Source organism: Lissotriton vulgaris, chromosome 1_1, assembly GCF_964263255.1.
Source record: "Lissotriton vulgaris chromosome 1_1, aLisVul1.2, whole genome shotgun sequence".
Classification (NCBI taxonomy): domain Eukaryota; kingdom Metazoa; phylum Chordata; class Amphibia; order Caudata; family Salamandridae; genus Lissotriton; species Lissotriton vulgaris.
The window spans coordinates 1,611,379,256-1,611,405,635 of record NC_141685.1 but is presented as its reverse complement, the minus strand read 5'-3'; the positions used below and the strand labels follow the sequence as shown (position 1 = coordinate 1,611,405,635).

Genomic DNA, 26,380 nt, shown 5'->3' with positions numbered 1-26,380 from the left:
AGATCCAAACCCGCCCTTTCCGCGCACAGTTAGAAGGCCTGGGGCCGTCTCCTCCATAAACCGGCATGATGACCCTTTGGGCAACTTGGTCACCGGGTTGCACAATCAGATCATTGTCTCCACTGTTCAATAGAATAACTTTGATCTCCCCCTGGTAGTCGGCATCGACCACCCCTCCCAAAACCTGGATGCCTTTAAGGGCAAGCCCAGATCAAGGAGCGATCAACCCGAAATGCTCTGGGGGAATTTGAACTCCAAATCCTGTCTCAATCAAGGTAATGTCTCGTGGTTGCAATCGATAGAGTTTCAAGGCATGTAAATCAAGACTGGCAGCCTCTGGTGTGGCACAGTATGGAGCCAAAGCTCCGGGAGCTGTCTCCCAGTACAGAATCGTGTTTGTGGCCACATGGGGCTTAATCTGCAAAGCTGGGGTCAACATGCGCATCAAAGGAGTCTGTGCATTAGCAAGGGGTCGGTTGTTCAAAATCTGCAATGCATTAGGCAAGTGATCCCTCCACCCTTTCAATGATCCATCAGAAAACCATTTCAACTGCTCTTTCAGCAAACCATTCATCCTCTCAATCAAACCCACTGCTTGTGGGTAATAGGGTATGTGATAGATCCACTCAATGTTATGCTGCACACAAAAATATTGCACCATTTTTCCTTTAAAGTGTGACCCATTATCACTTTGACCCTGCAGTGGATTTCCTTAATACAAGATTAACAAATTCAACATTTTCAGAGTGTTGGGTTGCTCTCTTGCATGGAAAGGCGATGAGATAGCCAGAATAGGTATCCACCACCGTGCATGCATACTGACATCCTCGACTCATTGGCATCGGCCCGATGAAATCAATTTGCCATATTTGCCCTGGCAACTTCCCTCTGCCTAGCTGGCCTCTCACTACCCGTGGAACTGGTCTGTGCTGAGTATGCTGACAAACAGGACAGTAAATGATTGCAGTCTTAATCAAATCTAGGGGAATATACATCCCTCTACTTTCAGCCCACCTGCTAGTGGCTCGCTCGCCCAAATGTCCACTTTTCTGATGCTCCCATTTAGCCGGCCCACCAAGTCAGAATCCTGCGTCTCCACCTCAGCTTCACAAATCTTCGCTTCTTGGTCTTCAAAGGAATTGCACCAACGCTCTAATGAGTCAGTCAGGCAATGAGCATCGACATGATCTACTGTAACTGTACTCTGGGACAACAATTCCCAAATTTCCTGCCACAACTCCTTTCCCCAAACCTCCCTATTGTGGATCATTCAATTGTGAGCATGCCATGTGGGAAGCCAAGTGGCTAGCCCATTGGCCGTAGACCATGATTCAGTATAAATGTGACATGTACCAGGGAGCTCTTGCTTTAATGCCTGGTAAACCGCGTACAATTCTGCAAACTGACTACTTCTTCCCTCTCCGGTAGTCGACAACAACGTTTTGGTCACCGGGTTGTATGATACAGCCTTCCAATGTCTCTTGGTCCCCACATATCTGGCAGAGCCATCTGTAAACCACACATGCTTTTTGTCCTCCGCGGACTAATCTAAAGAAAGGCTCACCCCTTTTCACTGGGGACTCTCGCACTTTGGGTACATCGTGCAACATTTCTGCATCTGCTACGGGAGTCTGCGCCACTTGCTTATGCAGCACTGCGGTACCTTTAGGATCGACTCGTGCTCTGTCTTGTATGTACCACTTCCACTTTAGAAAGCTAGCCTCCTGTGCATGCCCAATCCTGTGTGTCTTGGGTGAGCTCATCACCAATTGCATGATAGGTATCTCAGGTCTCAAAAACACATTATGCCCTAGGGTCAACTGCTCAGTATCCACCAGAGCCCAATAACATGCCAAAAACTGCTTCTTAAAAGGAGTGTACCGATCTCCACCATCAGGTAATTTCTTTGTCCAAAACCCTAGGGGCACCTTCTGTCTCCCCTGCTTTTGCCACAGGCTCCAGGTTGCATATTGATCCTGGACAGTTACATTTAAATCAATGCTTTCCTCTCGTATGGGACATAAATCCAAAGCACGCTGTATAGCCTCCTTCGCTGACTCAAATGCCTGTTGTTGGGCCTCCCCCCCACTCAAACTCATGCTTCTTCCGCGTAACCTTGTACAGAGGGGCCAAAATCTGACTCAAATGGAGAATGTGCTGTCTCCAAAAACCAAACAATCTAATGAAACGCTGCGCCTCCTTCCTGTTTTGTGGCACTGCAAACTCCTTGATCTTTTGCCTCAATTGTGCCAGCACTTCTCTGTGTCCCTGATGCCACTGAATTCCTAAAAACTTCACACTCTGGCAGGGTCCCTGCACCTTCTCGGGGTTAATCACCCACCCTTTGCAAGTGCTCTACAATTCTGTCTAGTTAAGCCTGCACCTGTTCTTGGGTCTCTCCTTGAATCACCACATCATCGATGTAATGACGAAGTTGTACGCCAGGAATAACTGACAGCTCGTCCAAATGCTCTGCCACCAGCCGGTGACAGATCGTGGGAGTATGTAAATACCCCTGGGGCAGGGATGTAAACGTATAATGCCTACCACCCCATGAGAACGAGAATTGTTCCTGGGACTCTGGGGCAATTGGAATTGTGAAAAAAGCATTGGCAATATCAAGTGCCACATACCATGTCCCATTGTGTTTCTGATTTTTTTTCAATCAAAGTGATGGTGTCGGGGACCGCGTCTGTCAACGGGGGCGTATGCTCGCGGTAATCAACTGTCATGTGCCAGCTCCCATCCGGTTTGCGCAAGGGCCACACAGGGTTACTCCACGCCGAGGTAACCGGTCTCACCACCCCCGCCTCCACCAAATCCTGTATGGTTGCGGTAATCTCATCATGTCCCCCTGTAATTCTGTACTGCTTTATGTGCACCACTTTTGTTGCTTGGGGCACCTTCACTGAGGAAATCTTCAAGCGCCCCACCCTCACAGCAGCCACCGAGAAGTACTGCTTTGACCCAAACTGATGGCATCCATCATCTAAATATAGGGTCATACCTTTCAGAATGTCAATGATGTACTCGGGAATAGGCACAATTAAAACATTGTATGCTCTCTTGGGAAGTCTGCCTATTTTCATCTGAATTACCGTTTGCACTGCTGGTGTTTCCTGTCCACCCAAACCTGTGATAGTAAAATATTGTCCTTTAAATTTTCGTGGATTGCTGTGTATCAACGTGGCCTCCGTCCCAGTGTCTACTGAAGCCCGCACCTCCTGAACGTTTCTATTTTTCTACTAGATCTCAACCCTCACATGTGGTCTATTATCTTTGCGAGCCCATTCCTGCACCGGAGCTTGGCCCATTTCCTAATCTAATTTTCGCCTGCGCAGCTCTGCATCTGCCCGGCACAAGTCCTGGCGCAGATCTGAATACAATGTTGGGTAACCCTCAGGGAACAACTCCTCCTCTTCCCGGTCCCCATCTGAATCTGTGCAATCTTGGTCCCAAAGGAGGAGTATCCCCTCAAAAGACAGAGAACAATTTCTCTCAGTCTAGGGTAAAGTGCTCAAGTTAGCACAGTATGGCCATACCCGTTGTCGGATAATGCATATCCTTATAGAAGACCCCTCTCTCCCCAACCTGGTTGGTGACATGCTTCATCATCCCACCCCATAGGCCGAGTGCCCACAGGGTGTGCTGCGACACCTGATTACAGTGGAGCTGGTTACTTTTTTTCTTTTATGTGTGCATAACTATCAAAAGTGTGTTAAAAAAGGCCAAAACTACTCACTGCAAGTGTTTATTCTTAAGTGCTTGAACCTTTATAAAAACAGTGTGGCACCTGTGCCTAATTAGGTAGGCTTTGGTGTCTAAAGAGCCGGGTCTGGTGGATCAGTGGACTAATGCGTCCACTGCAGGGGCCTGTGTTCGACCTCATGGTCACAGGTTCGAATCCCGGCGGGTCCACTCAGTCTTTCATCCATCTGAGGTCGATAAAATGAGTACCATTGATTTGGGTAACAACAAACATCTGTTATTCAGCGCCAAGATACCCGTAGTGGTGAACGTGCGCTTTACAAATACGCATGTTATGTTATGTTATGTTAAAGAAGTATGGTGCGTTAAAAATAGCAAAGTGTGCTATGTGAGATGTGAAATATTACAAAAACTACTGGTTACTAGGTCTACATGTTTCAACCATTGAAATGATTCTTTGGTTTTCGTCAGGACCGTGGTATTTTAACTGGGTGGTCAGCACACGCTAAGGCGCGTCCTGCCCTAGTTCAAAATAGAGAACGCAAATTGCGATCTCGTGTAAAAAGGTGCGTATTTCCTTATTCGGGAAAAAACGCTCAAGGCGGAAACTACCGCTTCATGGGCACCAGCGTTTCCAAGACGGCAAGAGTCCGTCACTTGCAACTTCTGTTCGTCAAGCCGAAAACCTACTTGGTTTCTGCTGGAGGTGCCCCGAGGAATGACCACCTCCAGCAGAAACCAAGTAGGTTTTCGGCTTGACGAACAGAAGTTGCAAGTGACGGACTCTTGCCGTCTTGGTAACGCTGGTAACCAGCTCCACTGTAATCAGGTGTCGCAGCACACCCTGTGGGCACTCGGCCTATGGGGTGGGACCCCGATGATGAAGCATGTCACCAACCAGGTTGGTGAGTGAGGGGTCTTCTATAAGGATATGCATTATCCGACAACGGGTTGGGGCATACTGTGCTAACTTGAGCACTTTACCCTAGACTGAGAGTTACTGTATTGTATTTAACTGTATTTGTAGCGCTTCTTGACCCATCTTTGTAGCGCTTCTTGACCCGACTTTGTAGCGCTTCCTGAGTTCTCACTGCTTGTGTGCCATTTACTGTATTGTATTTAACTGTATTTGTAGCGCTTCTTGGCCCATCTTTGTAGCGCTTTTTGACCCGACTGCGTGGCTGCACAATCCGATCGCTTAAGGGAACTTTGCTTTGAAAATAGTGCCAATCATCCTAGCGCTCGTGAGCCCTCCATTGCGCTTTATTTTTGCAAACCTCTGCTGCATTATTTCCACCCCACAAGCGGCATCACCCCGTCCTACCCTGCAGCATTTGTTTTGTTGCTGCCATTTTGATCTCGTTTGTTTGGCCGTCCACACACACCTTCCCCCCACCTCATTCCCGCCTCCCAGCTGCCACTCCCACCCACAGAAACTACAGGGCGTCCGAGCCCTCGTGAGAGCTGTGACCGTCCTGTCCTGGGCAGAAGAGGTCGCTCCCACCACCTCCTCCCCGACTTGGTATCATACCTGCGAATCTCCTGCATTTGTAGCGCTTCTTGACCCGACTTTGTAGCGCTTCCTGAGTTCTCACTGCTTGTGTGCCATTTACTGTATTGTATTTAACTGTATTTGTAGCGCTTCTTGACCCATCTTTGTAGCGCTTCTTGACCCGACTTTGTAGCGCTTCCTGAGTTCTCACTGCTTGTGTGCCATTTACTGTATTGTATTTATCTGTATTTGTAGCGCTTCTTGACCCATCTTTGTAGCGCTTCTTGACCTGACTTTGTAGCGCTTCCTGAGTTCTCACTGCTTGTGTGCCATTTACTGTATTGTATTTAACTGTATTTGTAGCGCTTCTTGACCCATCATTGTAGCGCTTCTTGACCCGACTGCGTGGCTGCACAATCCGATAGCTTAAGGGAACTTTGCTTTAAAAATAGTGCCAATCATCCTAGCGCTCGTGAGCCCTCCATTGCGCTTTATTTTCGCAAACCTCTGCTGCATTATTCCCACCCCACAAGCGGCATCACCCCGTCCTACCCTGCAGCATTTGTTTTGTTTCTGCCATTTTGATCTCGTTTGTTTGGCCGTCCACACACACCTTCCCCCCACCTCGCTCCCGCCTCCCAGCTGCCCCTCCCACGCTCCGCCCCCTCCACTTTCCACTTAAGTCAGATGAACCAACGCGCAGCGTCCACACGCTGCGGTCACGCCGAAGGTGCGCCAAAGGTAAGCCCGTCTACGCCCGTCCGCGCCAAGACTGCGCCCTGCGCCAGACCCCCTGGCCCCCGTACCACCCACCATACCCGCATTACATACGACGCCTCCACCCTCTTAGCCCTAAACTGCGGCCGACTCCCCAATTGCGCCCAAGCCACACCTGGACACACCCATGGACCCTTCACATGCAACTCCTGCAAGTATGACGGCACCAAGACCAACTCCTCATCCACTAACACCAAACACAGAGATCTGACACCAACCACCTAAAATGCATCCTGCTCAACACCCGCTCGGTCCACAGACACGCCATCGACCTTTGGAATCTACTAGACACCATCTCTCCGGACGTCGCCTTCCTAACAGAAACCTGGATGAACGCCTCCTCAGCCCCAGACATCACCATTGCCATCCCGGAAGGCTACAAGATCATCCGAAAAGACCGCACCTACCAAACAGGAGGAGGCATCGCTATCGTCCATAAGAATTCCATCCACAGCTCAACCATCTCAGACGTCAACCTCACTAGCGCCGAACACCTTCACTTCCAGATCCACACCGACCCCAAGACCACACTCAGAGGCACCCTCCTCTACAGGCCACCAGGACCCCGTGCACAATTCAGTGAAGACATCACTGACTTTATCCCCCCACCGGCCCTCCCCTCCGAGGACTACATTCTATTGGGAGACCTCAATTTTCACCTGGAAAAGAGCAACGACAGCAACACCACCACCCTTGTGGACAATCTCGCCAACCTCGGACTCAAACAACTTGTTAATACCCCCACACACTACGCAGGTCACACACTCGACCCTATCTTCACCTCCAGCAAACATATCTCCTTCAGTCACACCACAGTTCTCCATTGGACGGACCACAGCTGCGTTCACTTTGTCTACAAAAAGACCACAATCCACAACCATCCTCATACTACTCTGCGAAGAAACTGGAACAAAATCACCATCGACCAGATCTCCTCATCGCTTCTTCAAAACCCCCCTGCCCACTCAGGGGAGGGGAATTCATATCGCCCGACGCCCGAGACAAGCTGATTTCTGTCAGGGGCAAGAAGATTTAATGTCTATTTTGTCCCACGGACAACTAGACATTAAATCAAAGGAAATGGAGACGTCCCTACTTGGCCCCGCCCCTACAGCTATCGGCTCGGTGAGTGGCCGGTAGTGTTCTCTCAGATGCAACTTCTCTTCGCTACTGGTTGTGGCTTCTGCACGCATGCATAGCTCTTGTGGGCACAAAACAATGGTCTGCCTATGAGAGCTCTACAAGCCTCTCTCGCTTAGTTTACTAATGCCATAGTATTCGTGACGACACAGGATGCCAAATACAGAATGAATGCACAATTTATTTTCCTTGCAGGCTACGATTTTAAAAGCACGTTTTTGTGTTTTACTAGCAGCTAATGCCTGTGTGGCTAGTGCTGAAAACTGGACACTTTTGCTCCGCAAGCTTATGAAGTAGGAGATAGAGGCGGCATAAAGAGAATGAAACCGGGATGAGCAAGGAGCGGGGTCTTTGAGAGCGGGCGTAGACTGCCAGTATATATTATATTATTATTTTCCCTCACTAATTGCCACAACAGCACACGAAGGAACTCCATAGTAAAGTCATGTTTTCTTTCTTTAGATGATAATAAGAACGCAATATAAAATCTGCCCCTTTCTTCCGTCTGTTTTGTTGTCCGTTTTCACTTGCTCCTGTGGTGCGGCTGTTCAAAGAAATCGAAAGTGTGGTGGAGATAGCTCATGCAGGATCATAGCGAGTTTGCATTTACAAGCCTTATTTATTTGCTGGTGCGCCAGGAAGCATTCCTGCATGGGTAGCACCGGAAAGGACTGTCTCATCTGGCGTGCGGGGTACCATTTGGCTCAGATTCTCCTGACTATGGGGGCTCTGCAGGGGTTGGAGTAGTCGGCTGTAGCTGTGCTAAAGAGAGCAGTGGAGTTGGATCGGATGGTGCATCAGGTTCCGGACCAAGAGACCCTGATTTGCTGCTTGGAGGGCACAGACCTTGTTGTTCAGAGTCTGAAAGGTGATCTTTTGTTTGGGAGAGACGCTGACAAGTTGTCAGTGTGCTTAGGCATTTCAGGGTATTTTTATTTAACGTTGACATATGTGTAAAATGTAAGAGTTATGCTTTTTGCTCTTTTAGCTACACACTTAGCCCAGCATTTTGAAGGCCTTTTGTGAGATGTGATACTCATAGCTGCCGATTTTTCATTGCTTATGGGTGACATTTCCGTGGTTGCAGTGTACTTAAAACGAGTGACATTCTGCTGCCAAATGTTGGCCACCTCAAGTGACATTTTATTGAGTAATAAATAACAAAGACGTAAAGAAATGCATATCAGAAATTAACCCTTTTGAGAAATTAAAACTGCAGCGAAACACCTGAAATAGACGACCTAGCCTACAGGGCATGTTTTGAAAACAAAACAAGTAAAGAACGTGAGGCTGTCTGTCTGAGGAACCAATGCCTAATATTAGGAATTCATGTAATCTACAATTAACTAATGTAGGAATATGGTCAATATAATTCTCAAAAATACTTTGCCATCATACGGGTCCGGGCAGGATATTCTTTTCAGATCTGAATAGTACGGATCCTCAATGGTCTGAAAGAATACCTTTTTAAAAAGAAGCAGTAATCTTTTATATAGTGCTTCAACCTGCACTCCTGCCATTTCTAAGCACAAACAAAACACATAGCTGCACTCTACAAGGGAATTATTGATTGAAACATTTATTGATCAATTACGCATTAGAGTGAAAACAACATACTTTTTTAGTCAACACGTACTTTCGTCTCCATTTTCTCCATGCTCTTTGGAAAAGGAACTACAAAGCAAGCAGTGAGACCTTTCCCTACAATCCCACCAAATTAGGTGGTGTTTTCTTTCCACTTCCACCCCAAAATTTAATATGAGCAAGTATTTGCCCATGTCCATGATGCGAATAGGCTGTGGCAAGATTTGTGAAAACTCCCAAATGCATTATTTTGTGCGTGTGCACAAACGTCCCAGGGGATTCCAACACTGAAACACCCTCTTCTCACACCTCAGAAAATATTAATTCATAAGAAAATGTAGGTGTATCTTTTACAAGTGCACATCTGCACTCTGAGCCCAACAAACTGAAAAGCTGTGCTATTTGTGAACCGAAGTTGAAGCAAGTATTGGCAAACAAGAGCCTTAAACAGCCAAAGAGACTGGGGGTGTGCAACGTGTGCCAAGGACAGCCAAACGCATTCTAGATTTTCAGGATTATCACATAAAATAAACAGATACTAACTTGATCTCATTAGAATGAATTTGAATAGTAAGTGGTCATTTTGAAAGTCTGGCCATGAATTCTATTCTGACCTGCCCTCATGGACCTATGCTGGACATCCTTGCCTCCTAATCCTAAACTTCCTACAAACTCTTCCCCTTCTGCAACATACATTTGTATTTTTTATACATTTGTAGAATGTCCTACCTTAGAAGATTAGTGGCTTCTTCCAGCCTTTTTGGAAATCTGTGGTATCTGTGCGGGCAGTATTTCTGCTCCAGTCAGTGCCAAATTAGGCACATGTTATGCAAACCGTTCCGGTCAGGTACAGCTTGTTTATAGAGAGCGCTTGCGTCTATCTATTGTGGGTGTGTTTATGTCTGCACGGGGGTAAGTCTCTAGGGGTGTGGTCCTGCATGTCTTTGTGCGTTTGTCCATTAAGTGATTTATAAGTCTATGCATCTATAGCTTAGCTATGTGTCAATGCAATGGTGTTGGAGTGTGCAGTGGGTGTGCTTGTTTGTCCCGGGATGGTGTGTCATTGTAGTTGGGTTGTGTGTATGTGCAGTGAGTGTGTCAGTTTGGGCAAGATGAAAGGGGAAGAACCAATTAGGCTGGAAGCAGGCCAGACGTCTCATGACAGACATCACCTCCTCAACTGCACAGAATTTCTCATCTATTTCTTTTTTACTGCAACCCTGAGGTACTCTACCTTAATTTTGACTTCAGAATATTGTGCTACCAGAATATTATATACAAAATATTGAGGGCCAAAATTTTGAGAAGGTAATTGGTAAGTAAAGATTTACTATTCTTAACTCCAGACTCTATATTTTGGTTCTCAAGATTTGGCAGCATGATGTTTCTGCAGTAGGTATTTCCACATACAACCAACATGGATCGATGTGCAAATAAGCTGCAGCTTATTTTTGGACCAGTATATCCAAAATACCATACCTAAAGTCAGCTATTCCAGATCCTTCCATCATTTTTGCAAATCATTGATAAATCACTGGTCAGTTTTATTAAAACAAAAATCCATTAATGGCTCTGTGCCATCCCACGTAATTGATTTGGGAATAGGTGGGACAAGTTGATTGTCTTACAGGACATGTAGATTTATGTTGCATTTTGTCCCATGGACAAGTAGATTATTAAAAAATTTCCACACCCCTGCCACTCATTGAACCCCAACCAAGCAGCCACTAACCTCACTCAATGGCTAACCAACAGCGCCGACAACCTAGCACCTTTGAAAAAACGTCAAATCAAACTAGGCAGCAAAAACGCCCCCTGGTTCAACGACGATCTTAAGAAATCCAAGAAACTCTGTCGCTCCCTTGAGAAGGCCTGGAAAAAAGACCCAAACACCAGCACCAGGGACGCCTTCAAAAACGCCACCCGCATACACCACCAACTGATCCGGACTGCCAAGAAAGCCGCATTCAAAGACCGACTAGACAACAACGCCCACAACAGCAAGGAATTATTCAACATCGTCAAAGAGTTTACCAACCCCACTGCCAACTCCCAACTCCAACGACATCAATCCCTCTCAAACCCTTTGCGACTCCCTAGCTTCGTTCTTCCACGACAAAATCGCAGACATCCACAACAGCTTCGACAACCAACCCGGAGACCAACCCACCCAACCTTCTGCCGTACCTTCACCCCCCTTGAACATCCTTAATGACTGGAACCCAATCTCCACTGAGGACACCATCCGCCTGATGAACTCCATCCACTCAGGATCCCCCACAGACCCATGCCCTCACCACATCTTCAACAAAGCAGACTCCATCATAGCACCACACCTCCGAGACGTCATCAACTGCTCCCTCAACTCCGCCACCTTCCCGGAAAGCTGGAAACACGCCGAACTCAGCGCCCTTCTGAAAAAACCCACAGCTGACCCCACCGAACTCAAAAACTACCGCCCCATCTCGCTCCTTCCATTCCCGGCCAAAGTCATCGAGAAAGCTGTCAACAACCAGCTCGCCGCCTTCCTCGAAACCAACAAATCCCTCGACTCCTCACAGTCCAGCTTCCGAGCCAAACACAGCACTGAGACCGCACTCATCGCAGCAACAGATGACATTCGAACTCTACTGGACAATGGAGACACAGTCGCCCTCATCCTCCTCGACCTCTCTGCAGCCTTCGACACAGTCTGTCATAGCACCCTGCTACAACGCCTCAGAAACATCGGAATCCAAGGAAATGCACTGGAATGGATCACCTCGTTCCTTGCCGGAAGAACTCAGAGAGTCCGCCTCCCACCATTCAAGTCAGAGGCCACTGAAGTCATTTGCGGCGTGCCACAAGGATCTTCACTCAACCCCACCCTCTTCAACGTATACATGAGCCCCCTCGCGGCCATCGCACGCCAACACAACCTCAACATCATCTCCTACGCTGATGACACTCAACTGATCCTCTCACTCACCAAAGACCCTAACACCGCCAAAACCAACTTACATGAAGGAATGAAAGAAGTAGCCGAGTGGATGAAGCACAGCCGTCTGAAACTGAATTCAGATAAAACAGAAGTCCTTATCTAAGTACCTCCCCCTCCGCCTGGGACAACTCTTGGTGGCCAGAGGCCCTTGGAAAAGCACCCATCCCGACGGACCACGCACGGAACCTGGGCGTCATCCTGGACTCCTCACTCTCGATGACCAGACAAGTCAACGCCGTTTCATCATCTTGCTTCAACATTCTTCGCATGCTCAAAAAAACATTTCGCTGGATCCCCACCGAAACTAGAAAAACGGTCACCCACGCACTGGTTACAAGCCGCCTGGACTACGGAAACACCCTATACGCCGGTACCACCGCAAAACTTCAGAAAAAACTCCAACGCATCCAGAATGCATCAGCCAGACTCATACTAGACATCCCGCGTAAAGACCACATCTCTGGTCACCTGAAAAACCTCCACTGGCTCCCCGTCAATAAGAGGATAACATTCCGCCTCCTCCCCCACGCACACAAAGCACTTTACGAACTTGGACCCGAATGCCTCAACACACGACTTTCCTTCTACACCCCCTCCCGCCAGCTACACTCTTCCAACCAAGCCCTTGCTGCTGTTCCTCGCATCAACAAAACCACCATGGGAGGAAGATCCTTCTCCTACCTGGCGGCTAAAACCTGGAACTCACTTCCCATTCACCTTCGCCTCACTCATCACCACCTAGCATTCAGAAAGCAACTTAAAACCTGGATATTCGACAAGTAATTCCCCACCCTCCTTCAAGCACCTTGAGACCCTCTGGGTATGTAGCGCGCTATATAAATTAATTGAATTGAATTGAATTGAATTGAATAGTACTTGTAAAATTTCCCTGACTCTCTCCTTTGATATTAAAAAAACAATCTTGGTCCCAACCTTTCTCTTTTGTCACTCTCTCTCTCTCTCTCTCTCTCTCTCTCTCTCTCTCTCTCTCTCTCTCTCTCTCTCTCTCTCTCCTGACCTGCTTTTCCGTGCTTCTCCTCAGGCTCCACTTCCCTGCGACTCACTTTCTTGTTATCTTTCCTATTCACATGCCTACTCCCCTCCTTCCTATCCAGTCCCCGCTTAAGGTACATTTCCCACATGCTTTTGGTCTCAATACCATCAATCTTACTCCTTGACACCCCATCCTTTAACCCCTTCAGTGCTGATGACAAAGCCAGCTCGTCATGGGTGTTACCTGCGCTGTGCTTATGACGAGCTGGCTTTGTCATGAAGAATGGGGATCTGAATATTTCAGCACCCAGCGGAAAACCCATCGCACCCAAGGTGTTAACAGCACCAAAAACATATCATGTCGGGCCACTCGATTGTTATCAGTGCGGCATTGTGGGCGTTAACATTAAAAGCGCGTGCACATGAAAGCGACAAGGCTCCCTCCCACGGCTATCCCCACCCTCAGCCGCCAGCACCTCCCCTCGCTCTCTCCGCACACAGCCAGGCTCGCATTTCTCCTACCCCCCCCCCACAGCCGCCAGCACCTTCCCTCTCTCTCCCTGCACACAGCCAGGCTCGCATTTCTCCTCCCCCTCCCCAGCCGCCAGCACCTCCCCTCTCTCTCCCTGCAGTTTCACGGCCGTGTCTCGTCTTAAACCCGCATTTGAGATCTTCGCATTGAATACTAAAACCGCCGCCTCAGCCTGCACAACTCATTTAGCAGAAAGGAACGGGCTGCAACTTGCAAAACTCCACGACTCCAAGCGCCACCGCCTCAGCCTGCACAACTCATTTTTTGCCAGTGAAACAGACTATTTAAAAAAAAAAATTCGCCAGCCTTCGCCATCTGTTCCCCAGCCGCCAGCACCTCCCCGCACACAGCCAGGCTCGCATTTCTCCTCCCCCCTCCCCAGCCGCCAGCACCTCCCCTCTCTCTCCCTGCAGTTTCACGGCTGTGGTGAGCAGGTTGACACTATGAGAGCAACCCACTACCAACAGAGCAAAGCTTGTTTGTATATGTAAATAGAAAACGAAGTCGACATTTGGGTGCAGACATGCCGATAGCGCCACTTCCATGCTGTTCCCTTACAATGGGCCAATTAACAAGTGTCAGAAGTAAACAGAACAGCGGAGCCAGGAGAGTACAAACTAGACATTACTCCTCCTTTAATCCTGCATCCTTCCGGCGGGGCGCGCGCCACGCTCTCTCTCTGTTGCCACACGCATTAAACTGCCCAGACAGCCCACCCCCTCCAGCGCGTGCCGCGCTCTCCCTCTGTTGCTAAATGCATTAAAGTGACCAGGCAGCCCACCCCCTCCCTCTCCAGCGCGCGCCGCGCTCTCCCTCTGTTGCCACACGCATTACACTTAGTAGGCAGACCACCCCCTCCTCCCTATGCTCCCTCGAGTTGCAGGCAGCCCACCTCCTCCCTCTCCATATGGTCGCTCGACTTAACTTTGAGCTTCGCCGCACGTTCTCCCTGGCTCCTTTCTGACCACGCACTGCGCCTTTTCCATGTACTTCCATGCCCCATAATTTACGGTCAAATACTCTTTCTTTTGTTTTGATATGCAAGCATTTAGCATGTGCTTTACTTTTATTTACTTACATACTTATTTTTTAAAATTTGAAATGTACGCGCCCAAACTAGTTTCTACTTTTTTATGTAAACATACTCATATTCTCACTCACATTTTAAAAATCACTTTCTCGACAAACACCACTCTGGGGCAACACTCATGGCCAACACCGCATTACTTAGGGACACCCTAACATCACTCATGGACACCGGCACACTACTTAGGGACACCCCCACGCATCACTCAGGGACACCACCGCATCACTCAGGGACACCACCGCATCACTCAGGGACACCACCGCATCACTCAGGGACACCACCGCATCACTCAGGGACACCACCACACCACTCAGGGACACCACCACATCACTCAGAGACACCACCACATCACTCAGGGACACCACAGCACCACTCAGGGACACCACAGCACCACTCAGGGACACCACCGCATCACTCAGGGACACCACCATATCACTCAGGGACACCACTGCATCACTCAGTGAGACTACTGCATCACTCAGGGACACCACCACATCACTCAGGCACACCACTGCATCACTCAGGGACACCACTGCTTCACTCAGGGACACCACCACTCATCACTCAGGGACATCACTGCATCACTCACGTACATCACCACACCACTCGGGGACACCACCACATCACTCGGGGACACCACCACATCACTCAGGGACTCCACCACATCACTCAGGGACACCACTGCATTACTCCGGGACACCACCACACCACTCATGGACACCACCATATCACTAAGGAACACCACCACATCACTCAGGAACACCACCACATCCCTCAGGGATAACCACCACATCACTCAGGGACACTACCACCCTAGACGCCAACACCCTAGCCCACACAACCCTAGCCCACACAGCCCTAGCCCACACCACCCTAACACCCACCAACCTAGCACCCATCACCCTAGCACCCATCACCCTAGCCGCCAACAACGCTAACCGCCATTAACCCTAGCCGCCAAAAACCCATCACCCTAGCACCCATCACCCTAGCACCCATCACCCTAGCCGCCAACACCCTAGCCGCCAACACCCTAGCCGCCATCACCCTAGCCGCCATCACCCTAGCCGCCATCACCCTAGCCGCCATCACCCTAGCCGCCATCACCCTAGCCGCCATCACCCTAGCAGCCATCACCCTAGCCGCCATCACCCTAGCCGCCAACACCCTAGCCGCCAACACCCTAGCCGCCAACACCCTAGCCGCCAACACCCTAGCCGCCAACACCCTAGCCGCCAACGCCCTAGCCGCCAACGCCCTAGCCGCCAACGCCCTAGCCGCCAACGCCCTAGCCGCCAACGCCCTAGCCGCCAACGCCCTAGCCGCCAACGCCCTAGCCGCCTACGCCCTAGCCGCCAACGCCCTAGCTGCCAACACCCTAGCCGCCAACAATGCTAACCGCCAACAACACTAGCCGCCAACACCCCCACCATAGCCGCAACCACCAGCACCATAGCCGCCACCACCCTAGCCGCCACCACCCTAGCCACCACCACCCTAGCCACCACCACCCTAACCGCCACCACTCTACCGCCCACACTCTACCGCCCACACTCTACCTAACTGATCACCACTACATACAATAACAGTAGTCACAGCCATGTGCTACATACATTCACTTGACTCCATGTCCAGGAATTTCTACATTAGAGTGAAAAATAGCAAAATCGCTACAGGATAAACAAAAAATGCTGCCAGCTGGTGTAGGGAAGGGAATGCACAGCTCTAATGCAGAGAATGCAATATATATGTCTCTTCCTTTAGTTCACCTAATGCAACACATATCTTCTTTCTGATCAAAAATCAAATAAAGTACGAGGAAAAATAACAAACGTCGCTGAGCACAAATTCAAGAAAATTGAGGGAAACTCAAACACATACATGTAACAATCATCTGATAGGGAAAATTACTGCAGCAGATCTAGTCGAGGGCACAAGATTAAAAATAACCGATTCTAAACTTAGGGACAGGCGAAGAATATGCTTATTTGTAGATTTTTATAAAAAAAAATTCATAGCATACAAAAACATACACACCAACTTCCACACGCTCGCACACACACACACACACACACACACCCATACACGTGTTACCATCCTTGTGGGGACTATGTGTGAATACCAGCCTTGTGGGGACTAACCTTTCCCAATGTTTTTACAACACACTAATAACAGAAAAATGTTAAGAAAAAATTCAGGATACAGGATCCTGCTTCAAATGTGCAAATATATTGTTATTTAATCGTGCGCACAGCACCATCCTTGTGGGGACTTGAACATGTGCTACCATCCTTGTGGGGACCTAGTCCGTAACACTAGTTGTGATTGAATACAGTCAAAGGCACATGGCTGAATGTTTATTTTATCAACAATATACACAAGCAACAATATATTCTATTCATGTATGAATTGCTGCATATATACTAGGTGTATACATTTAAGACAGAGTATGTTAATGTGCCAAAAAATATCATATCATGCTTAAAGAAAGAATCTTAATGCTATATTTGCCCTATTTATTAGTGCATACAATCCTAGGAGATAAGGGAACTAACAAAAAGAAATTAACATATGGAATTAAGAAATATGGTCAAGTGAAACCGAGGGCTTAATTAGCTGCTTACATTTTTGCCAAAATAGATGTTCAAGTCCCCACAGAGATAGTAGGTGACGATCATTGTGTTTAAGTCTCCATAGAAATAGTGTGTACATTCAAAGCTTAAATTCAATTATAAATAGTGTGAAACTAATGATTTACAAGTCCATACAGAGGTTGTGTGTAATTATAGGAATACTCAAGTCCCCACAGAGATATTGTGTTATTACAGTGTTGTTCAAGTCCCCACAAAGATGGTGTGTTATCATAGAGATGTTCAAGTCCCCACAGAGATGGTGTGTTATTATAGTGATGTTCAAGTCCCCACAGAAATAGTGTGTTATTACAGTGTTGTTCAAGTCCCCACAAAGATGGTGTGTTATCATAGAGATGTTCAAGTCCCCATAGAGATGGTGTGTTAATATAGTGATGTTCAAGTCCCCACAGAGATAGTGTGTTATTACAGTGTTGTTCAAGTCCCCACACAGATGGTGTGTTATTATTGTGATGTTTAAGTCCCCACGGAGATAGTGTGTAATTACAGTGCTGTTCAAGTCCCCACAAAGATAGTGCATGAAGGTGATTGTGTTTAAGTCCTCATTAAAATAGGCGTTGTTCACAAAGGTAAATTTAGACCAAGAGTCTAACTTTACTACTTTTCAATATTCACGAAGCCCCATACAGAGAATGTTAAGCTGTTCAAGTCGAAGCAAACACAAGGAGATTATGGACGGAGTGCTGAAATGTTTCAGTCACTCACCCCCAGTCACAGATCTAGGTTGACTCCATGATCGTTCTTTAGCTCACTTTGTCAACCCAGTTCATACCCAGCTATATGCAAATCAGTCTTAACCCTGTGCCTCCTGGCACCCCCTAGTGCTTCAAGTCAAAACAGAGCTTGTGTTTAATTACAGGAATGCTCACATCCCCACAGAGATGATATGTTTGTATAGTGATGTTCAAGTTCCCAAAAAGATAGTGTTTTATTTTAGTTTTTTTCAAGCTGTCACAAAGATAGTGTGTTATTATAGCGATGTTTAAGTCCCCACAGATATAGTTCATGAAGATGACTGTGTTAGGTCCTCAATAAAATAGGGCCCAATTCACAATGGTAAACTTAGACAAAAAATATAACTTTTCTACTTTTCAGTTTCAACAATGTAAACTTAGACCAAAAGTCTAACTTTACTACTTATTAGTATTCACAAAGCCCCATACAGGGAATGGGCAGCTGATGATGCTCAAGCCAAAACAGAGCTTGCGTGTAAATACTGGAACGCTCAAGTCCCCACAGAGATAGTGTGTTATCATAGAGATGTTCAAGTCCCCACAGAGATGGTGTGTTATTATAGTGATGTTCAAGTCCCCACAGAGATAGTGTGTTATTACAGTGTTGTTCAAGTCCCCACAAAGATGGTGTGTTATCATAGAGATGTTCAAGTCCCCATAGAGATGGTGTGTTATTATTGTGATGTTTAAGTCCCCACAGAGATAGTGTGTAATTACAGTGTTGTTCAAGTCCCCACAGAGATAGTGCATGAAGGTGATTGTGTTTAAGTTCTCATTAAAATAGGGCCCGATTCACAAAGGTAAATTTAGACCAAGAGTCTAACTTTACTACTTTTCAATATTCACAAAGCCCCATACAGAGAATGTTAAGCTGATCAAGTCGAAGCAAACACAAGGAGATGATGGACGGAGTGCTGAAACTTTAGTCACTCACTCCAAGTCACGGATCTGGGTTGAATCCATCCTTGTTCTTTAGCTCACTTCACCACGCCAGTTCTGACCAAGCTATATGCAAATCAGTGTTGACCCTGTGCCTCATGGGAACAGTCCAACCCAAACTGCCAAGCCAGGTCTTCCCGAGACTGGAAACAAGCATCCTGCGACCAGTGTCAGGGTAACACCCCTCATCAACCAGGCTAGCTTGAATCCAGTGGCAAAGTGAGCAAGGGACCCACATCTGGGCCTACCCTACCAACTTAGGACAAACAAATCAAACACAAGGAGATTATGGACGAAGTGTTGAAATGTTTCAGTCACTCACCCCCAGTCTCAGATCTGGGTTGAATCCATCATCGTTCTTTAGCTCACTTTGTCACCCCAGTTCATACCCAGCTATATGCAAATCAGTCTTAACCCTGTGCCTCCTGGCACCCCCTAGTGCTTCAAGTCAAAACAGAGCTTGTGTTTGATTACAGGAATGCTCACGTCCCCACAGAGATGATATGTTTTTATAGTAATGTTCAAGTTCCCAAAAAGATAGTGTTTTATTGTAGTTTTTTTCAAGCGGTCACAAAGATAGTGTGTTATTATAGCGAGGTTTAAGTCCCCACAGATATTGTTCATGAAGATGACTGTGTTTAAGTCCTCATTAAAATAGGGCCCAATTCACAATGGTAAACTTAGACAAAAAATATAACTTTTCTACTTTTCAGTTTCAACAATGTAAACTTAGACCAAAAGTCTAACTTTACTACTTATTAGTGTTCACAAAGCCCCATACAGGGAATGCGAAGCTGATGATGCTCAAGCCAAAACACAGCTTGCGTGTAAATACAGGAACGCTCAAGTCCCCACAGAGATGGTTTGTGACTAAAGTATTACTACAGTTGCCAAAGAAAATATGTGTGATTACAGACATGCCCAGGTCCCCACAGAGTGATTATAGAGATGTTGAGGTCCCCACAGAGATGGTGTGTGACTATAGTATTACTACAGTTGCCAAAGAGAATGTGTATGATTACAGACATGCCCAGGTCCCCACAGAGATAGTGTGTGATTATAGACATGTCCATGTCCCCACAGAGATAGTGTGTGAATAACAGGATGCATAGAGATAGCACACAGTTACAGTGAGTGATTATAGTCATGTACATGTCCTCCCAGAGATATTATGCGATTATAGTGATGTTTAAGTGCCCACAGTGATAATGTGTGATTACAGTCATATTCAAGTCTCCATCGTGATGTTTGCAATGATAGGTGTGTTGAAGAACCCATACAGATTGTGTTAGTCTGATGGCTTAATAAATGAAGTAATCCACTTGAAGAAAATGTGTTCGACCACTCTCTCACATGTCTGAATCCTAGTGCGACCACTCAGCCTTTATTCCTTCCAAGGTCTATACAATAAGTATTATTTACTTGGATAACTAAAAACACATGGTATTCAGCAACAAGTACTCTCAGGTGTGAATGTGCATTTTATATATGGTCATGAGATAATATGATGTGATAATAGTGGGACTTAAGCCACCACTAGAGATAGACCAGAATTATCCCATATCTAAGAATCCCACTTCAAATGCAGCATTAACTGATTTAAACTGTATTCATCCAGGAAGGTTTACACTTCCTTAAAAATCCAAGTATCAGAGTTCTCATTTTATTTTCTAGCACCCATCTTATCTACTCTAGTCTCCATTAAGAAGATAAAACTATATTTATGATTACAATAAACTCCCCATACTGATTTGTTCTGATACTTTAGGATTATTACAATAAATACATTGATTTAAGAACTGTCACATCTTTATAATGTTTGTCATTATAATTCAAGAATGAAATGGTCCTCTCCTCACAAAGCTCTTCTTTCTCTTAAAGTATTCTTTACACCTGCTCTTGGGGCTCTTTCTAGGCTCCCTCTCTATAAACATCTGTATAAACATATGTCCTCCCGAATGCTGCCTTTGAATTAAATTGGATAATTCCAGAGATTTAAGTGCTGGTCCATTCTTCATGTGAGAAGTGAAATTTTTCGATTGTTAGAGGTGTGATGTGGCATCGCCTCAAACACGTACCACTGGCGATTAGGAAGCACTCCTATATATATATATATACACACACATACATACACATAAACCTTGTTTAACAAACTTCAAACATGCATGGATTTCCAGAATGGAGCTAGCAGTCCTTTGTGCAAGAGTAGAAAAAAGTTGGCAGTGGTACATCCACCTTTGTATGGGAAGACACATTCTCAAAATGTGTCCAGGTGAAACATTGGAAACTTTCACAAAGTTGAAACATCTATTTGTTCAGCCTTTTGTATTTGGAGTGTAAAATAGATATTCTTAAACAAGAGTAGAGAAAGTCACTTCGACTTGGAGAAGTGTGGCTCACTGGTTAGAGGAGGCAGACCTGGAAGCAGAGGTCAGCCTGGGACCAGGGTTCAATTCCCGGCTCAGCAGGGTCTAGAGTCCTAAAATGTCCATGGACTCGACAATTCTCGCTCCGGTGCCTACTCGATTCACGGGTTCGCACTCTGCAACTCTGGGCAATAGCTTGCTTAATCTCCACAATGGCCCCTCGCGGCGGGATGCCTGGCTTTCACCTTGCGGATACCCTGCCCAGGTTATCTCACAGGGGAATACCAGGACGGGTTCCCTAAGCAAGCGCTTAGAAACCGGTTGGTGATTTGCGCTATATAAATTCCTGCACATTTACATTTACATTCAACTGACATACAGCTGTCTTTTTCATGGGAATAAAACCCCAGAATGTGCCTACTTTAATTATAGGAATGTTTCACAATGTTAACAAAGATTTTTGAGGAGTGAGCCCAAATGTTGTACTTCGGTGTGTGGGGTATAAAACTAGGCTTCCTAAAAGGAGCCTTAAATCCTTTGTTCAGGAATAGAGAAGTACAATTTGATAGTCATGTTTTTGTGAGAAAAAAAAACCTTAAAATGTCCCCATGTTAAAGATAGGAGTCCTTCACAAAGTTGAAAAACATGTTTTTGGCAGTGGTCATTTTATAAATACAGTCTTAAACACTAAGGGCCTCATTTACGAAAAGAAAAGTGTTGCATCTCTGCGTGAAAGCAGCGATGCAACACTTTTCAGTGCACCCTCCTTGTGACATGATGGATGGGCTGCTTTTATTGTACGGCACACCATGTCGCAAGGAATGGCAGATATGTCAGGAATTCTGATGTAGCTGTCTGCCCAAAACCCACACATTGCTGGAGTTGTGTCGTGAGCATGATGCAACTTCAGCAATGCATGGGGGAAGCCTATTCCCTTTGCACTGCGTCACCCTTATTCCTGTGATGAGGCAGGCATAAGGTTGTGACACAGTAGTGTCCAAGAAGTGGCACCGTGAAATCTGATAAATATCACTGTGCCACTTCTACGAGGCCTTTTGTGGGGAAACACCCACCCTACACACATTATACCTGACACATCACTTTGTAAATATGGTGCAACATGGCGCATTATTTATGCCACTGCAGCCACACAAAAAGTGATACAACATTGGGGCAAAAGTGTAACAAGGGGCTCAACAATAAGCTCCTCATTTTGCAATTAGGTTTGTGTTCCCTTTGTGCCGAAGAGGAGAAAATGACTAATAGTTCTGAAACTACACTTTTCATGAGAAAAGGGACATTTTCAAATTGGGTACATGTTAAATATGGTGAATGAAACAAATATTAATTGCAAAATATCATGTGACATAAACATGTTGTCAAAAATATCACCACTGCAAAAAGATAGTGGAACAGAATATCAAAAATAAGAATGCAGGTTTTATTGTATACAATACGGTGGCAATGAAGACAATTGTTGTAATTAATATTGTGCACTTTAGTATACTTGTATTAAACATTGTTTTAAAAAAAAAATATATATATATATATATATATATATATATATATATATATATATATATATATATATATATATATATATATATATATAATATATATATATATATATATATATATATATATATCTATACTACTATTATTAAGAGAGAACTGTGTCCTTTGAGCCAGGTAAACTCGAAAAGTACACCACCAATCCAAACACCCAATACATCTTTGAAAACGTCAGGGCAAGCAGAAGGACATTGGCTATATAAAAACAAAATATATATGTTAGAAGGGAAACGTAATTTTTAAGGGAAAGTAGTCCCTTAGAAGTAGCGCCAGCTAACGACGTGCGTGCTGATGCGTGCTGACATCACGGGGGAGCGCGGAAGCCAGAAGCAACACCCTGCGAGGAGCGGACAGGAGAGAGGAAGCGACACCCTCCAAGGTCCGGAGCGCGTAGAGGAGCGTCGACATGCCCAGGGGAGCGCAGAGTAAGAGTGGACAGGAGAGTCGGCAGAAGCGGCCAGGACCAAGAAAACGAGTACGGAGAAACAGCGGAAGCGACACCCTCCAAGGTCCGGAGCGAGTAGAGGAGCATCGACATGCCCGGGGGAGCGCAGAGTAAGAGCGGACAGTCGAGCCGGCAGAAGCGGCCAGGACCAAGAAAACGAGCACGGAGAACAGCGGACACGAGCGTGGGCAAAAGCGGCCAGGACCAACAAAATGGGAGCAAGGAAACACTCTAAGTACGCTCTGCTGCTCCCGGCCGCTCTGCTGCGCCTCTCCTGCTGCGATGCTGCCCCCAGCCCCCTTCTGCCCCGGGCAACGCCGGGGCGGGCTGCTAGTATATATATATATATATATATATATACTTATAACATTAGTGAAAATGTCTTTTTTTAAACATAGTTTGCAATTTTAAATGTCAATTTCATTTTTAAAAGGCAATTAGATGGGTCTGGTGGCTCAGTGGACAAATGTGTCCACTGCAGGGCCCTGTGTTCAATTTCATGTCCCTAGGTTCAAATCCCAGTGGGTCCACTCAGGCTTTCAACCTTCTGAGGTCAATAAAATGAGTACTGTTGGGTAACAATAAACCGAAATGCATATGCCTTGAATATCTGTGCAGTTTTCCATTGCCTACGCTGTGAATAAAGACCCCCTTGTTTCCTCATTTGGGCCTCATCTCTTTTCTTTGGGAAGAGTTGTCTTGGACTTGTCAGCACGAGTGACCAGTATCGCATGCATGAGGCCACCACTCCACAAGCTGGCCCCGGTACTATTGGTCTCCCACTCCGGTGGATTTGTTACTTTTTCCAGGTGACTGAATGACCTGGGCCCACCTCCTCACACCGGGAAAGATTGCAGCGGTGATGCAGCTATCAGCTGCACGTCGAGCGAGGCACACTCCCGCTGAGCCCCCGCAGAGATGGACCCCTGTGCTTTTGGAGGTTGGTGTGGGTTTGAGGACTTGGGGGACTTTGCTTCACGGCGCTGGACTAGAGTCACTTATCTAGCACGCTCATTCAGCCCCATTTCCAGAATGCTGTTAGAACGCTGCATCTTGGGACATGTAGGCGCCAGGACACCAGGTGCGCCACACATATCGCAGGTGTTGGACTCATTCACCTGGGGGAGGAGCGGGTTATCAGTAATGAGAGGGGGCGGGATATTTATATCCGGAAGTATCGCCCTTTCCTCATTTTCACTACAGGCGCTGAAGAGGCAGGAGCCAAAATGCATACGCCTTGAATATCTGTGCAGTTTTCCATTGCCTACGCTGTGAATAAAGACCCCCTTGTTTCCTCATTTGGGCCTCATCTCTTTTCTTTGGGAAGAGTTGTCTTGGATATATATATATATATATATATATATATATATATATATATATATATATATATATATATATATATATATATATATATATATATATATATATATAATGTTGTTTTTTCTGTTTTACTATTTTTTTCTGTTGGTGCATCTGAAAGGCAAAGCCTTAAGACAGACAGGATGTCTAGTTGCCCGAGTTCATGTACAGCAATAAGATTGTATGAATGCTGCTGGCATTGCTATTTTGGAGGAGTTAAACCCCAAAAATAACCCCAGCAGAAACTGAATGAGCATGCCACCATTTACTAATGCGCCTCACTATTGTGCGAGATTTCAATTGCTGAGACTATACATGATGAAATAATGTAATGTCCACGGAAATCATTGCCTTTCCATTCTTGCTTAATTAATTTCTTCTTTTTTGTACATAGCATTTGATTAATATGTGCTCTGTATGTAGTTTATTTAATTTAATTGCATTTGTGTATAACCATACCGTTACAAATGCCTAGTGACTGTCTCACAAGTCTGTCTACTATGTTGTTTGGAAGATCATGTGACTATACTTAAACATGAGAATCACTCACACTCACGCTCGTGATCAAGAGGTTGTACCTCGAAACGCGTTGAGTAGGAGCTGAAACTGCAAAGCTGGCCTGGACATTCCTGTTTTGTATCGTGTGGAATTGATTTTGGGGATATATATATATATATATATATATATATATATATATTCAATGAAAAAACCATAGGTTTCACACCAGTTATAGTTAGGAATTAGCATTTAAAAAACCTATTAAATTCACTGAAAAAACCATAGGTTTCACACCAGTTATAGTTAGCTGGAAATTTTACTGACATAAAACCATTGAAATTCCGCGTTATAGTTAGTTGGACTCACTATAACTTGCGCGCCTGCAATGCACTGTTGATGACGTCACATATTACATCACTCATGATATGGTCAGTGACATCACTCATGACACTATGGTGTTGGAGCACTTAGTGTTTGATAAAATACCCCTCACACACCAAAAGGCCCCTTGGTGTCGTGCTTCATCATCGGGGTCTTCGCACCCCTCTAACGGGAAGTTCTGTGCCCCCCATCCTGAAGAAGGAGCCCTGTCTCCGAAACATGTCGAAGCACACCTGAGATCCTGTCCATTAACACGACAGATCTGATCTCGCACTGCACTTCTTTTAATAGTATCAGCCGGAGTTAGGAATAAAAAAAATTTCGAGCATACTCACGAGCCAGGTACTTTTTATCCTTTCACCACGTCCCACCACTCACTTATAAATACACCCAAACACCTGCACCACATATAGTCAATAACTAAAAAGTGCTCCCGCGTAGCCGTAGGTCGTAGCACGCCGCATCCCGTTAGAGGGGTGCGAAGACCCCGATGATGAAGCATGACACCAAGAGGTCTTTTGGTGTGTGAGGGGTATTTTATCAAACACTAAGTGCTCCAACACCATAGTGTTGAACACTTCACTCTGACCTTCAATTGGATTCTTTTTGTTTATGAAAGTAAGTCTGTGGAGTAAGAATCCTTCTCTATTTACTCTGCCCCCCCCCCCTGTTTTTTGTACGAACCACAAATACCTCTGTTAAGTAGTTTATAATTTAGTAAGGGATATTGGGTTTTTAGGGGAATATGGTGGGAGGTTAATTACATTTTAACTAATTATATTTTAAAGTTAAGTAATGTAAGGTAAAAACAATATAATAATGGTTAGTATGTAATGTTTTAATTGTTTAATTGTTCTTTCATTTATTTGGGTTTAATTTCGGATTTTTAAATCATATTTTGAATAGTATGATTAGTTATAGCTAATTCAGCAGCATATCAGTTTGTAGGGGAATTGGGTGAGACATTATTTCAATGAAAATAGTTTTCTTTATTTATTTTTTATTTAAATATGTAATTCATAAATCAGATTTTTTTCATTGAATATTTAAAATGAAAAAATAATGTTATTTAGACTATTCAAGAAATAATTAGTGATATATATCAGCAAGTGTATATTATATTTATTATTTTTATATGTTTA

At 45.6% G+C, this 26,380-nt stretch overlaps 1 protein-coding gene across 6 annotated transcripts in view; it reads left to right on the top strand.

Annotated features, from left to right (window-relative positions):
* Positions 1-26,380, top strand: part of LOC147750884 (uncharacterized) — a 1,319,653-nt gene that overhangs the window by 279,326 nt on the left and 1,013,947 nt on the right. The gene's annotated exons all lie outside the window — the stretch shown is intronic.